We start from the raw sequence: 13,126 nt of genomic DNA on the forward strand, positions 1-13,126 counted from the left end.
TCCTCCACAGATCACATATTTACATTTTTGGATGTGTTTTTGATCTGTGGTTCATCAGTATTAACATCAACAAAATTGCTCTATATTGCTAAATTTTACCAAGTCTAGGATCTACGTAAGACATACAGCAAATTGATGGCATCATGGATGATTTTCACTGAGCTATAGCTATAGGTCCTTAAACATATAATTGTGTAAAACATTACAAAGCTGTTTTTAACACAATGAGTGTGAATGAGTCTGTTTATATGTCAGTTTTTTGACTGATAATTTCACTTGCAAATCGCAGTATGTCAATTATATCTACGCTGGCCGTTTCCCTATAGATGTAATTGAAATAGAAAGTCCACAGAGGAAACCTCTACGACCTTTCTGTGCAAAGCGCTGTGGGAAGAAGCACGATACGTTGTTGCCACCGCAATTTCCCACCGTGCTTTTTTGCTGCATGACGCCACTTTGTAAAAGAGAAAATTCCACAAGGATCTGAGACAAAATCCTCATAAGAAACATGTTGTTGGAGATCTTGCAGATATTACCAAACTCATTGAAAGAGGAGAAATTGATGGTGAAACTCTACAGAATGAATTGCCATGTGGATTTAAAATTCACAGAACAGGGAAACATTTCCACAGATTTCATACAAATTTTTCCCACAGTGCGTGTGGATGAGATATGGCAAAATCTTGTCCACTTTGCTGCTACTGTAAATGACGTGGACTTTCCGTCTGTGATTTCAAAGTTGGAAATTGCACCGCCAATCTGCCCTGTGTGGACATTCTCCTGTCTTTTGATCATGTTGCTTTAGGAGTTTTACAGCTGGGATCTACATTTTCTTCTTGTCCGTTAGTGCTGACATATGTAGACGTAAGTACAGATCTAACTAACCTTAGTGGTGCAAAGTTACATTGGGCTGTAAGAATAGGTTAAAGGATCTGTTTGTGACGAGACAAACCCTTCAACATCATTCGCTTTAATACACAAACATCCATAGCTTTTTCATTTTCCATGAACTGTATCTCCATCTATCTGCTAAGTGTTCTTCTTGCTGTTATGTAATATATATAACACCAAATGCCATATCTTTTACTGTGCACACATGCTGTACCTGTTGTAAGCTCTTGTCTCAGGTTTTGAAGGATAGGGAGGGGGCCTGGCATGCTTCCTTCCATCTGCTTTTTCTTCCCATCTATAGTGAGGAGTTAAATTTAGTACAGTAAAGTGTTTCTGTGCAGAGTGCTGATTTCATGAGCTACGACCTTCAGCTATTTCCACTGTGACACTCACACATAGTATTAGAGGGTAGGGTCTATTTATATGGCCTTTCTATGTGTCATTTTTCTTCTAGACCAGTATCTGCTATGAGCTGGCTGACACCTTATATTTCACATATATTCTATACAATGTGTTGGGTCAGATCATCCAGATACATTAGAGGTCAAGAGTATTACAGTGGTGAAAGCACAACCACAGACCTTTCCCAGTTACAGAGCTGAATTTACAGTTGGCGCTGCTTAGGCATTCGCTGGGAACACATGCCATGTTTTTGCAAACTAGACAAATATGTAGGTTTTATGATCTCATGTCCTATTATCTGTTACAATTACTGCCATGGAATGAATACAAATATGTTTTAATTATATGATATAAACATAATAACATACATTATTTTATAAATAAATCTCATGGCGCTTTGCAGGATAACCTCCTGTTACAAATGTCAGCCTCCTGCTGTTAATGGATGGCAGCCAGGGAGAAAGCAAAGGGAAATTACTCTTTCAAGTACATGCTTTGTACAAAGGGTTAGTTATCCATGCTTGTTGTTTCAGTAAAACATGCCACTATCTATCTATCTATCTATCTATCTATCTATCTATCTATCTCCTATCTATCTATCTATCTATCTCCTATCTATCTATATATCTATCTATTGATCTATCTATTATCTATCTATCTATCTATCTATCTATCTCCTATCTATCTATCTATCTATCTATCTATCATCTATCTATCTATCTATCTATCTATTGATCTATCTATCTATCTATCTATCTATCTATCTATTATCTATCTATCTATCTATCTATCTATCTATCTATCTATCTATCTATCATCTATCTATCTGTCTATCTCCTATCTATCTATCTATCTATCTATCTATCTATCTATCTATCTATCTGTCTGTCTGTCTGTCTGTCTATCTATCTATCTATCTATCTATCTATCTATCTATCATCTATCTCCTATCTATCTATCTATCTATCTATCTATCTCCTATCTATCATCTATCTATCTATCTATCTATCTATCTATCTATCTATCTATCTATCTCCTATCTATCTATCTATCTATCTATCTATCTATCTATCTATCTATCTCCTATCTCTCTCTCTCTCTCTCTCTCTCTCTATTATCTATCTATCTATCTATCTATCTATCTATCTATCTATCTATCTATCTATCTATCTGTAATATAGAGCTATATAGTAAGTCCCCATAGACATAGGATAAACGATGGCGCTTTATGATTTGGAGGCTGTACAAGAGTGTAGTACATGCAATTTTCTGCATGTACCCTTGGGCTGTGCTACTGTAGCTTCACCTACATTTTGGTAGAGCTTTCTGGAGATGACAACTAAAGCAGTAATTGAATAAAAGTAAAAATATAACATAATTTTTTTTAATATTAAATTGAATTCTAAGGGATATTTTTATTAGTTTTAAAGGTATTTATTAAATGGAATTGCACATCAAACATATTGTACTTCAACGTATAAAACGACAACCGATACTCTGCAAAAGAGTAATGGATGTGAAAAGAAAATACATACATATTTTAGTAGTCTCTGAAGTCTAACATGGGCAATAGAATGTCCCCCTCCAGGTGCCCCCAGTTTAATGCCCCTTCCATCTACTCCCAATTTAATGTCCTTTTTTCATCTGCCCCCAAAGTTTAATGTCCCTTTTCACATGCCTCCCTAGTTTAATGTCCCCCCTCCATCTGCCTCCACAGTTTAATGTCACCCTTCATCTGCCGAAATTGAAATAAAAAACACTGATATTCATCTCTCCTTGCTCCCCTGCTGCACACTCTGTAGTCTCTTGTCCCAGAGTGTCCAGGAAGCTGCAGGTGCGATGTGAGTGACATCATCACATTGTGCCTACAGCTCCCAGAGCACATAGGGGACACAGTGGTAAGTCAGGAGCTGTCTGCTCATGCTTTACCACTGTATTCAACTCATTTGTATCCTCTCCGTACGCAGATGAGTTGAATCCGCGACATACCTCCCACCAACCGGGGCCACGGGACAGGACCTGGAATCCAGGACTGTCCCGCTGGATCCAAGATGGTTGGGAGGCAATGCTGTTATGTGTAGCATTACATATGCATCATTCTATATCATACTATGTATTAAAATGTACTTGTCTAAAGCATTTTATTGGTGATTTATGTTATGTGCCATTGACATGTATACAATTGGTTATTCACGGGCCAGTTTGCCCATAGTGGAAACACCATGGAAAACACTGCGGTGTTTTACTGTCACAGCAAATTCCATCCCCACTTTTGAGAAAAATACGCGCAGTGGACATGCATGTACCCTAGGGCTGTGCTACCGCATATTCTCTGTGAAAAGTGCTGCAGTAAAAACCGTGATGTGTTGCCGCCTTGATTTTTCCCACAGCGCTTTTTTATTGTGGGGCATTATGTGGGTCCTTACCCTTTTATTGTCTTTGGATTTGATAAGTCGGTTCCGTCTCTCCTCAGGCAACTTTAGAAAAATGGAACCTGTGTACAAGTTGGGCATAGTACTGCTGACTAGAGAAAAAAAAATTGTTCTGCATTGTGCATTTAAAATACAGAAGACGCACGTGTCTGTGAGCCACTGTGACATCCTTTCGGCCACTGCTGATGTCCCATACAGTATATAAGTTACTGTATGCAGGAACACAAGGCATTTCAGTGATTTCAAAGCAATTACTTTATTTTCTTCAACAATATGGAGCAGAGACAGCAGCAAAACTTGCAATAGAGCTAGAGATTTTTTTTCACAAATTATAAAAAATCTAAATCCATTGTTCCAAATTATTATGCACAACAGAGTTTCTAAACATTTTAAAGAACTGCGAATAAAGCAGACCTCCGGGTTTCCATCCCCTGCCCAGTTTCTTGCAACATGTGAATTATACCTACGGAAACGCAGGCAGCTTCCCCACAGATATAATGGTAGCAGAAAGTCCGCAGAAGAAAACTCAGTGAGCTTTCTGTTCAAAGCACTGAGGGAAGAGCCGCAATGCGTTCCCGCCACGTTTTTTCACGCAGCGCTCTAACCCTGTGTATCATCCCGTGGGGCCTTAGCCTAAGGCTACAGCCCCAAGTTGCGGAAATGCAGCTTCTTTTGTTGCAGATTTTGCTGCAGCTTTTTTTTTTTAGCCAAAGCCAGGAGTGGATTGAGCAGAAGTTAGAAGTATAAGTAGTTCCCATATATTTTCCTTTCCTTTTGTAGCCATTCCTGTCTTTGACTTATAAAGCCACAACAAAATCTGTAATGGGTTCACATCTAGTGCAGTCATAGTGTGGGCACTATTTGGTGAAAAATACTTTCATGGATACTATGTGGGAGACTTGTACTATTCTGGCTTATTTTGAGCTAAAAATGCTCTACAAGCTGTGCATCCATATATTTTTTTGTATTTCAGGCACTGTGTAGCGACTCAAAACAGAGATAAAAAACACTGCAGAAAAAAACGAAGCAATAGGGAGCCCATTGATCCCATTGATTTCTATGGGTGCCGGCATACGCGCGTATCACATTGAAAGAAATAGGGAAAAAAGCCTCCCATTGTTTTCAATGGGTAGCATGCGTATGCCGGCACCCATAGAAATCAATGGGATCTGGTTTTTACGTGCTCGTTCTGAACGAGATTTACATTCAGAGTGATCGGAGCGTAAATCCGTGTGCAGGCTCCCATAAGGTGTTTTCACTGCCTTTTTCTGATTGTTTGCCTCCCCTATTTATTATATATGGAAAACATTCACATTTTTACAGCTAAGGCCCCATGTAGTGAGCCAAAGCAAAAAATAAATAAAAAAACATTGTAGAAGATGGCGGAAACACACTGCCTTTTTTCCGGAGCATTTTTCATTGCAATCTTGCAGAGTTTTCCTCTGCGGATATTCTGCACCTATTATAGCTATACGGAAATAGCCGGCATTTTCATAGGTATAATTGACATGCTGCAATCTTCAAAAACGCAAGCATTGAAGGTTTTTTTTTTTTTTGCAATGTGTGGATGGGATTACAGTACTGTATATCGCAGTGTTTTCATACAGCATGCGTTTTTGCGTTTCCACAGCTCTTTTTTTCTGCAATGTGTGGAGGACATTAATAAAATCCCAATCACTTTGCTGCTGCTGTAAAATGCTTCATTTGCATTTTCCCAGCAGCCAAAAAGTCCCGGATAGTAACTGACCTGACACACGGTCATCTGCAAGGGCTTCGCAGTATGGTTATCTATGCTGCCTGTCAGTGACATACTGTCCTATGCCAATTATAGCCAATATCATTGTGTATCCTTACTAGAGATGAGCGAACACTAAAATGTCCGAGGTTCGAAATCCGATTCAAACAGCTGCACACTGTTCGGCTGTTCGAACAGATTTCGAACCCCATTATAGTTTATGGGGGGAAATGCTCGTTTCAGGGGTAGGCAAAATTCGATAACATTATACTTACCAAGTCCACGAGTGACGGTCGGGCTGGATTCCCCTTGAAGTCTTTTCCCGGCGCAGTGCCCCCGTGGTGTCTTCCAGTTGGAATTCACTCTGCCTAGGCATCAGGGCCTAGGCAGAGCCGATTGTGCATGCGCAGTCGGCTCTGCCCGGCCCGACGCTTGAGCAGAGCCAACTGCGCATGCGAGGGCATGCCTGCGCATGCGCAGTCGGCTCTGCCTAGGCTGGATGCCTAAGCAGAGTGAATTCCAGCCGGAAGACGCCGCGGGGATGCTGCACGGAGAAGACTTCTAAAGGTAAGAGAAGAACCAGCGTTGATTGGCAGAATGTATAGCATTCTGCTAATCAACGCTGGTTCTGCATCGAACCTTAAACGTCGAACAGCAAGTAGTATTCGAACGAGTACGAGTATTTCGAATACCGTAGTATTCGATCGAACACCTACTCGATCGAACACTACTCGCTCATCTCTAATCCTTACCTAATATTGTCTAAATGTGCACTGTGTAAAATTAAACTGAATGAATCTGCCCCATCTGTTGAAAAGTGGTTTTGGGGGTGCCATGTGTTTCCCTAATTACTGTCTATGTTCTCTGCAGTCATTTGCAGGATGGGGGAGGGGGTGGTAACTATATATGTGGAACTATAATTTTCTCACAATCTTAGTGACATTATAGCATACAGTAAGAACCAAAGCTATAGAATTAATAGCCATATAGATTGCAATTCAACAGATGTGATATATTGTATCAAATGTGTGGACTGTCAGGTTGATTACATTGGGTGTACATCTAGACCCTTGAAAACCAGGGGTTTGGAGCATATATCGGACAGCTCCAAACCATTTGGAGAATACATGTCGGGGGCGTCAAAGCACTTTTGTATTAAACACGACGGCTCCGTAAAAAGCCTACGGTTTTGGGGCATTGATATCATCTCTAAATCTGTGAGGGGAGGCAACAACAGAAAAAAACTTTTTTATTAAAGAAGCCTCGTGGATCATGAAGTTTGATTGTAGAGAACCACAGGGATTGAATGTACGCACAGATCTATCTTACATTTATTAACATTTGAAGAGTAGTCTAATCTAGTGATACAGTGTACATTTCCAATAAGAAATCAGGATTAATATATAACATTCAGAGAAAATCTCACATACTACACCTATACAATTGTCTGTTTTATTTTTGCTTTATTTTGGAAATTCCAGAATTTACATTAGGATGGTCCATATATAGTATAATTAAAATCTCATTCATTAGTGTCATCTTCTGATCAGTCGAAGTATATATGTAGTACTCGTCCTTCTTCATCTCGCATATTCTTGTATTTGGCACTTCTCTATTGGTCCGTTTTATATCATTTCTTTTTCTTTTTTTTTTTTTTTTAAATGTAGATTGTGACCCCCACATAGAGCTCACAATGTACATTTTTTCCCTATCAGTATGTCTTTGGAATATGGGATGGAAATCCATGCAAACACGGGGAGAACAAACAAACTCCTTGCAGATGGTTTTCTGCCCTTGGCGGGATTTGAACACCAGGACTCCAGCGCTGAAAGGCTGCAGTGCTAACCACTGAGCCACCGTGTGGCCCCCGTTTTATATCATGTGGGTCTAGGAGACGCTAACACGTAAGCATGTTTGTATCCGTACGTCTCCATGGATAACTATCGTTGTACGTACAGGTTGACGCTCACACGTGACCTGTAAACGTTAATGCGTAGTATACGCTTTGATGGGGGATTCATGGACGGGCTGGGATTAAAAGATTGAAGCAATTTACATCCTCATAACCATAGGTGAGTGAGATCTACTCATACTTTATGTAATAGATGGATAAGAGATGATTTGTAGATATAAATATGGTATAGGATATATTCAAATGTTCATAGGGCCACTTTATTGGAAAACTCGGAGATGTTTGTTTACATTTCCATGACAAGTCCATGTAACGAGTTTAAATCTAAGTCATCCCTCATTCTTATGTTTTGCTATTGCTAAGTATTTGCTCATTGGGTCATAAATATAAAGTTGGTGCGAAGAATATATAGACGGTTTTACAAAAACCTTTATTATGTCAGATCAGGTCGACAAGAGTATAGGGAGTTAACCCAACCAATTATCTGTATCAGGTGTTTAAGGAGGGTATATAGAGTGCAGTCTGCCGATAACTCTCAGATGCTAAGACTAAGAGATTTATAATCTCGAAACGCGTCAGTTGCGTTATTTTAACCCTACTATTTTCACTTTTTGTATGTATTTTCTACCTTTTTGCACATTCTATTTTAAAACTTTATGGATTAAAAGTTAAATTTTAAGAAGCCGGGCTGTGGAAAACGTACTTCCTTTTCTCTTGATGTATATTATTAAGCCCCGTTGAGTCCTGGAGCACGGATTGCACACCCTGAAGACTTCTTGGTTTTATATGGTGAGTGACAACGAAATTTCTATTTTTTGATATATAATTTTCTGGTCATTGCATGAAAAAATTATTTGTAAGGTGACCATAGTTATGGCCGAGTTATCTCATGCAGTGCATTTGGGGACACTGGGCAGCACAGTATTAAAGATAGCAGCATGAAGGTCTTGGCCTGAATCAAGAAGATGAGGACAGAGAACAACTCCAATGAGAAATGTCACCAATGAGTCATTGGATTTAATTGCTGAGCATTATGCCTGTGACTGCGTCTGCTCAGAGTTCTGTCAAGGTCTCATACATGGGGTGGGATTTATTCTCCCACATGGAGCTCACCATGGACGGTATCCTTCTGTCACCCACCACCTGTACTGGGTCCAGGGGGCTCCCCAGGACAGAGCTGGCCTTCTGATCAGCCTGTCGAGTATATTTCTGTCTCTGGTTGATATACTGCTCCCTCAGCAGGCTACAGTGGAAAAGATGGCTGAAGCAACCACAGAGTTGAAAAAGGCCCTAAGAAGTGGCCCCTGGACTCCGAAGGCCCTCAGCCTGCTGAGCAGGTAAAGAGTGCTGTGACCGTTTCTGTGCAGCACATCCAGGTAATCAGCCCAGTCTAGTTTATTATTGAGGAGCACACCTAGGTACTTATAGGTCTTGAAAATCTCAATGCATGACCCTTGAATCTCCACTGGAATTGGAGCACTTCTCCGCTTACTAAAGTCCACCATCATCTCCTTGGCCTTCCCAGCATTAATCCTGAGTTGGTTCCGCTGGCACAAGTCCACAAAATCCCAGTTTAAGTCTCTGTACTCCCTGTCATCTCTGTCTGTGATGAGGCCTACTATTGCAGAGTCATCGGAGTACTTCTGTAAGTAACAGCTGGATGAGTTGTGCCTAAAGTCAGCAGTGTACAGTGTGAAAAGGAAAGGAGCAAGAACTGTACCTTGTGTTGCCCCAATACTACAAATCACAGAGTCCAACACACAGTCCCTGGCTCTGGCTCTCACTTACTGAGGTCGGTTTGTGAGGTAGTCTAGGATCCAGTCGGACTGGTGTTGGTCCACTCCAACAATATCCAGCTTGTCCATCAGTAGCCCTGGCTGAATGGTGTTGAACGCACTCTAGAACTGAAATGAACATTATTCTCACAGTGTTCCCTGGTTTCTCCAGGTGAGAAAGAGCTCTGTGAAGAAGGATGATGGCATCATCCACCCCGATGCCTGTCCGATAGACAAACTGGAGGGGGTCCATAGCAGAACACATTAGGGGGCGTAGATGTGTCAGGACCAGTCTCTCTAGGCTCATCAGGTGGCATGTCAGTGCTACAGGTCGGTAGCCGTTGAAGTCCATTGGCTTGGGTTTATTTGGAACTGGTACCATACAAGATATTTTCTACAGTTGTGGTAGCACTCCCAGCTTCAGGCTCATATTGTACATGTATGTAATAACACCACACAGCTGGTCTCCGCACATTTTAAGAACTCTTGCCCTTATCCCATCGGGTCCTTGTCTGCTTTGATTATCCACGGAGTTTTCCTCTACGGACTTTCTACCCCTATTCTACCTATAAGGAAAACACCAGCATTTCCACAGGTATAAGGCTTGCGTTTTTAAATATACAGATTTTCTGCTGCAATGTGTGGATGGGATTAGCCACAATCCCATTCATTTTGCTGGTACTGTAATACGCAATTTCTTCCGCATTGCCATTTCCATTGCAGCAACAAAACTATTGTGGCAACGTGAAGCTCCAGCCTAAAAGGGTATTTTTTATCCCAGATTTTCATAGCTTTGCTGGAAAAGAAGTATTTGCCATTTGAAGGGTAGTTCCCTATAGATCTATGGAAGATTTTCATAAAACCTAAGAGCATAATCTGTGAATAGTAGCCAAACCAGAATAACTTGTCCAACAGAAAGAGGGACAGCTGTTTACAGATGGATCCCTAATCTGCTCTATTATTCAGAGCTTATTCTTTTCATTTTATTTTATATTTTTAGACCATGCATAGATCTATAGGGTGATATCTTCCAAAAGATGGTGCTAGAGCAAATTCCTCTTTTCTACCAATGAGATCTTGTTTGCATATTCCTTACCAAGAATTCTTAACAGGACAATGGCTAAGCTGAAAATACTTTCTTGTGCCAAACATGCGCCACAATCTCCATTCAGGCTAGGGGGGAGACACTTTGTCCCTATATATATTGCAAATTTACGTCAATTCCTAAATGGAGTAGATATCCTTTCTTTCACAAGAACGTGCACCTGATATACAAAGGGGCGGAACCCAACATTGCAGGCAGATCGCACTTGTACAATCCACCTGTGTTTAAGCTTGCTACATTTTTTTTTTCATTCCATCAAAAGTTTATATTGAGTTTTTAACAAGTATAAAGGACAAGTACAAACATTGGTAAGGAACATTCAATAATAGTAGAAATAATAATAATACATAACTGCATATAATCCAGTCAAACCAATAAAATAGCAAACGATGACAGTATATGTGTCTGCAGTATACAACTTCAAATGTTATAATAACAGAAAGGGTGAAGATCCTCACCACTAGTAATAGCACAAGTTTAAAGGGCAAGGACAGCAGGGAAAGTAAGGACTAGTGCTCCACGTACTAGGGGGCAAGAATTATGCCTTTGTTTCACTTATCTTCCTTTCGCTCCGTTCCCACGGAGTAATGCTTCACTCATTGTGACATGTAAACACGTGTCAGAGTGAGCGCTTCAGAACAGAATCCCATTGACTTCAATGGGTTCCGTTTAACGTGCGTAACACATCAAAATCAATGGGTTAAAAAGCCTCCCATTGATTTCAGTGTGTAAGACGGAACCCGTTGAAGTCAATGGGATTCTGTTTTGAGGCGCTCACTCTGACACGTGTTTACGTGTCAGAATGAGCGGCAAGTTACTCCGTGGGAACGGGGCCTTAGCTTCCGCTCTCTCCTAATAGAGCTAATAGATGTTACTTGATAAATTATCATGGATTAGCCATTTGTAAGGAATAGATGTAGCATAATTTAATAAGAAGACAAAAGTAAGCCTTGTCTGCAGCAAAAAACACAGTGTTTTACGGTACCTGCAAAGTGGAGGGGATTCTGGCTAATCCCATACACACATTGCACAAAAAATGCAGCAAAATCTGCAACAAAAAAAATCAGATTTTCTGTAATGTGACACACAGCAAAGTGAACAAAATGTCATAATTTAATCTCAATCACAGCAGGTTAATTTTAGCTGTGGAGTCGCGAGCATTGCCACATATTTTTAATAGGGGAAGTAAGGGCATAGGAAAATGCAACAAAAGTTCAATGAAAAATACTGCTTTTTTTCTCCAGTGTTGTTTTTCAGCATTTTGCTGTGCTTGGCCTAATCCTTAGGCTAAGACCATACAGGTTGTCCCGCAGCAAAAAAGCACTGCGGGAAAAAGCGTGGCAGCAATGCATTGTGGTTCTTCCTGCAGCACTTTAGACAGAAAGTTTGCAGAGGTTTCCTCCACGGATTTTCTGTTACAATTATACCTATGAGGAAACTGCTGATGTTTCAGTAGGTTTAATTGACATGCTGCGATTTCCAAAACCGCACCGGTTTTGGAAATCGCAGAATACCCGCACTGCAGTTTTTACCGCAGAGTGGCCATGGGATTCGTTAGAATTCCATCCACTTTTCCCTGACTGTAAAATGCCAAAGTTTTTCCTGTCAGGCCTTGACCTTAAAGAGGTTGTCCAGGAACAACAGGTTTAAGCAAGGAGGCCAGGAAAGGTGAAAAATAAAACCTACACTCACTTGTCCCTGGTCCTGTCCTGTGTGGTCTAGCGGCGCCCCAGGTTTTGTTCCAGCGGCAGTCCTCGTCACACCTAACCAATGAGGCCAATCAGGGGCCACAGCAGCCTAAAGAAAGGAACCGGGATGTCTCACATACGTCACCTGTGATTTCACGTGACCTTTCCTTTGGATGCTGATTCGCCTCAGCAGTCACGTGCGGCAAGAACTTCTGCCAGAAAAAGCCACTGCTGCTGGACCAAACAGCCATGGGAGACATTGGGGACAGGTGAGTACGGGTTTTCTTTTTCTTATTTTTCATCTTCACCAACCTCCTTGCAGAAAACTGTAATTCCTAGGCAACCCCTTTAACATCTCAATATACAGGGGCCCAGTTCACATCTGCATTTGGGCCATTCTATTCCTCTATCCACATGAAATTTGCTGCCGTGTGCAGAAACCACACGGCCCCATTATAGTCTATGGGGCGCGCAGGATTCCGGAAGGTAACCACTTTTTAATGCATATAGATTACCATTCAGGGGTCCCCAAGCAGACTCCACGAATGGAAACCTGAGCGCAGATGTGAACCGAGCCTAAGCATCACATTATAAAATAGTATGTGTAATGGTAGACATGTATGGAAGCAAACAGATAGATAGATAGATAGATAGATAGATAGATAGATAGATAGGAGATAGATAGATAGATAGATAGATAGATAGATAGATAGATAGATAGATAGAAGATAGATAGATAGATAGATAGATAGATAGATAGATAGATAGATTGATATGCTGTATATACTTCAACATATACCCATCTATTCACTCTTCACACTTATTTTTGTAAGAAAAGCAGTTTTTTCAATGAAGATAACATTAAATGAATCAGAAATCCCCTCTATACATTGTTAATGTGCTACATGGCTATTCTAGCTGCAAACGTCTGGTTTTTTTTTAATGCAATATCTACATAGGTGTATAGAGGACCATTTCCAGTGTTCTAATGGTACATTGGGTTTACTAACTGTGCTATGTAGAAATTAGTTGAATAACCCAAATTATAAAAAAAACTAGCTTTTACCCGCAACTTCGTCTGCGGTGAGTTGAGTATTGGGCGGACACAGACGTGTGAAACTGTAAAAGTGCTTTAAAAAGTTTGGTGGGCTAGCAAATGTGATTTGATGTGTTATATTGTGTATGT

General features: G+C 40.6%; 2 protein-coding genes across 3 annotated transcripts in view; both read right to left on the reverse strand.

The window, feature by feature from the left end:
- Nucleotides 1-13,126, reverse strand: part of C10H10orf71 (chromosome 10 C10orf71 homolog) — a 58,286-nt gene that overhangs the window by 11,456 nt on the left and 33,704 nt on the right. The window contains exon 2 of one of the 2 annotated variants that reach the window (XM_075257773.1): nt 1,106-1,186. The exons of the other annotated variant lie outside the window; for it this stretch is intronic. The gene's annotated coding sequence lies outside the window, so the exon portion shown is untranslated. The remainder of the gene's footprint in view (nt 1-1,105; nt 1,187-13,126) is intronic. 2 annotated transcript variants of the gene reach the window in all.
- Nucleotides 6,191-13,126, reverse strand: part of PLAU (plasminogen activator, urokinase) — a 420,354-nt gene continuing 413,418 nt past the window's right edge. Inside the window, exon 13 of the mRNA XM_075257786.1 lies at nt 6,191-6,207. The gene's annotated coding sequence lies outside the window, so the exon portion shown is untranslated. The remainder of the gene's footprint in view (nt 6,208-13,126) is intronic.

The sequence above is a fragment of the Leptodactylus fuscus genome, chromosome 10, assembly GCF_031893055.1.
Source record: "Leptodactylus fuscus isolate aLepFus1 chromosome 10, aLepFus1.hap2, whole genome shotgun sequence".
In the NCBI taxonomy this organism is placed as follows: Eukaryota; Metazoa; Chordata; class Amphibia; order Anura; family Leptodactylidae; genus Leptodactylus; species Leptodactylus fuscus.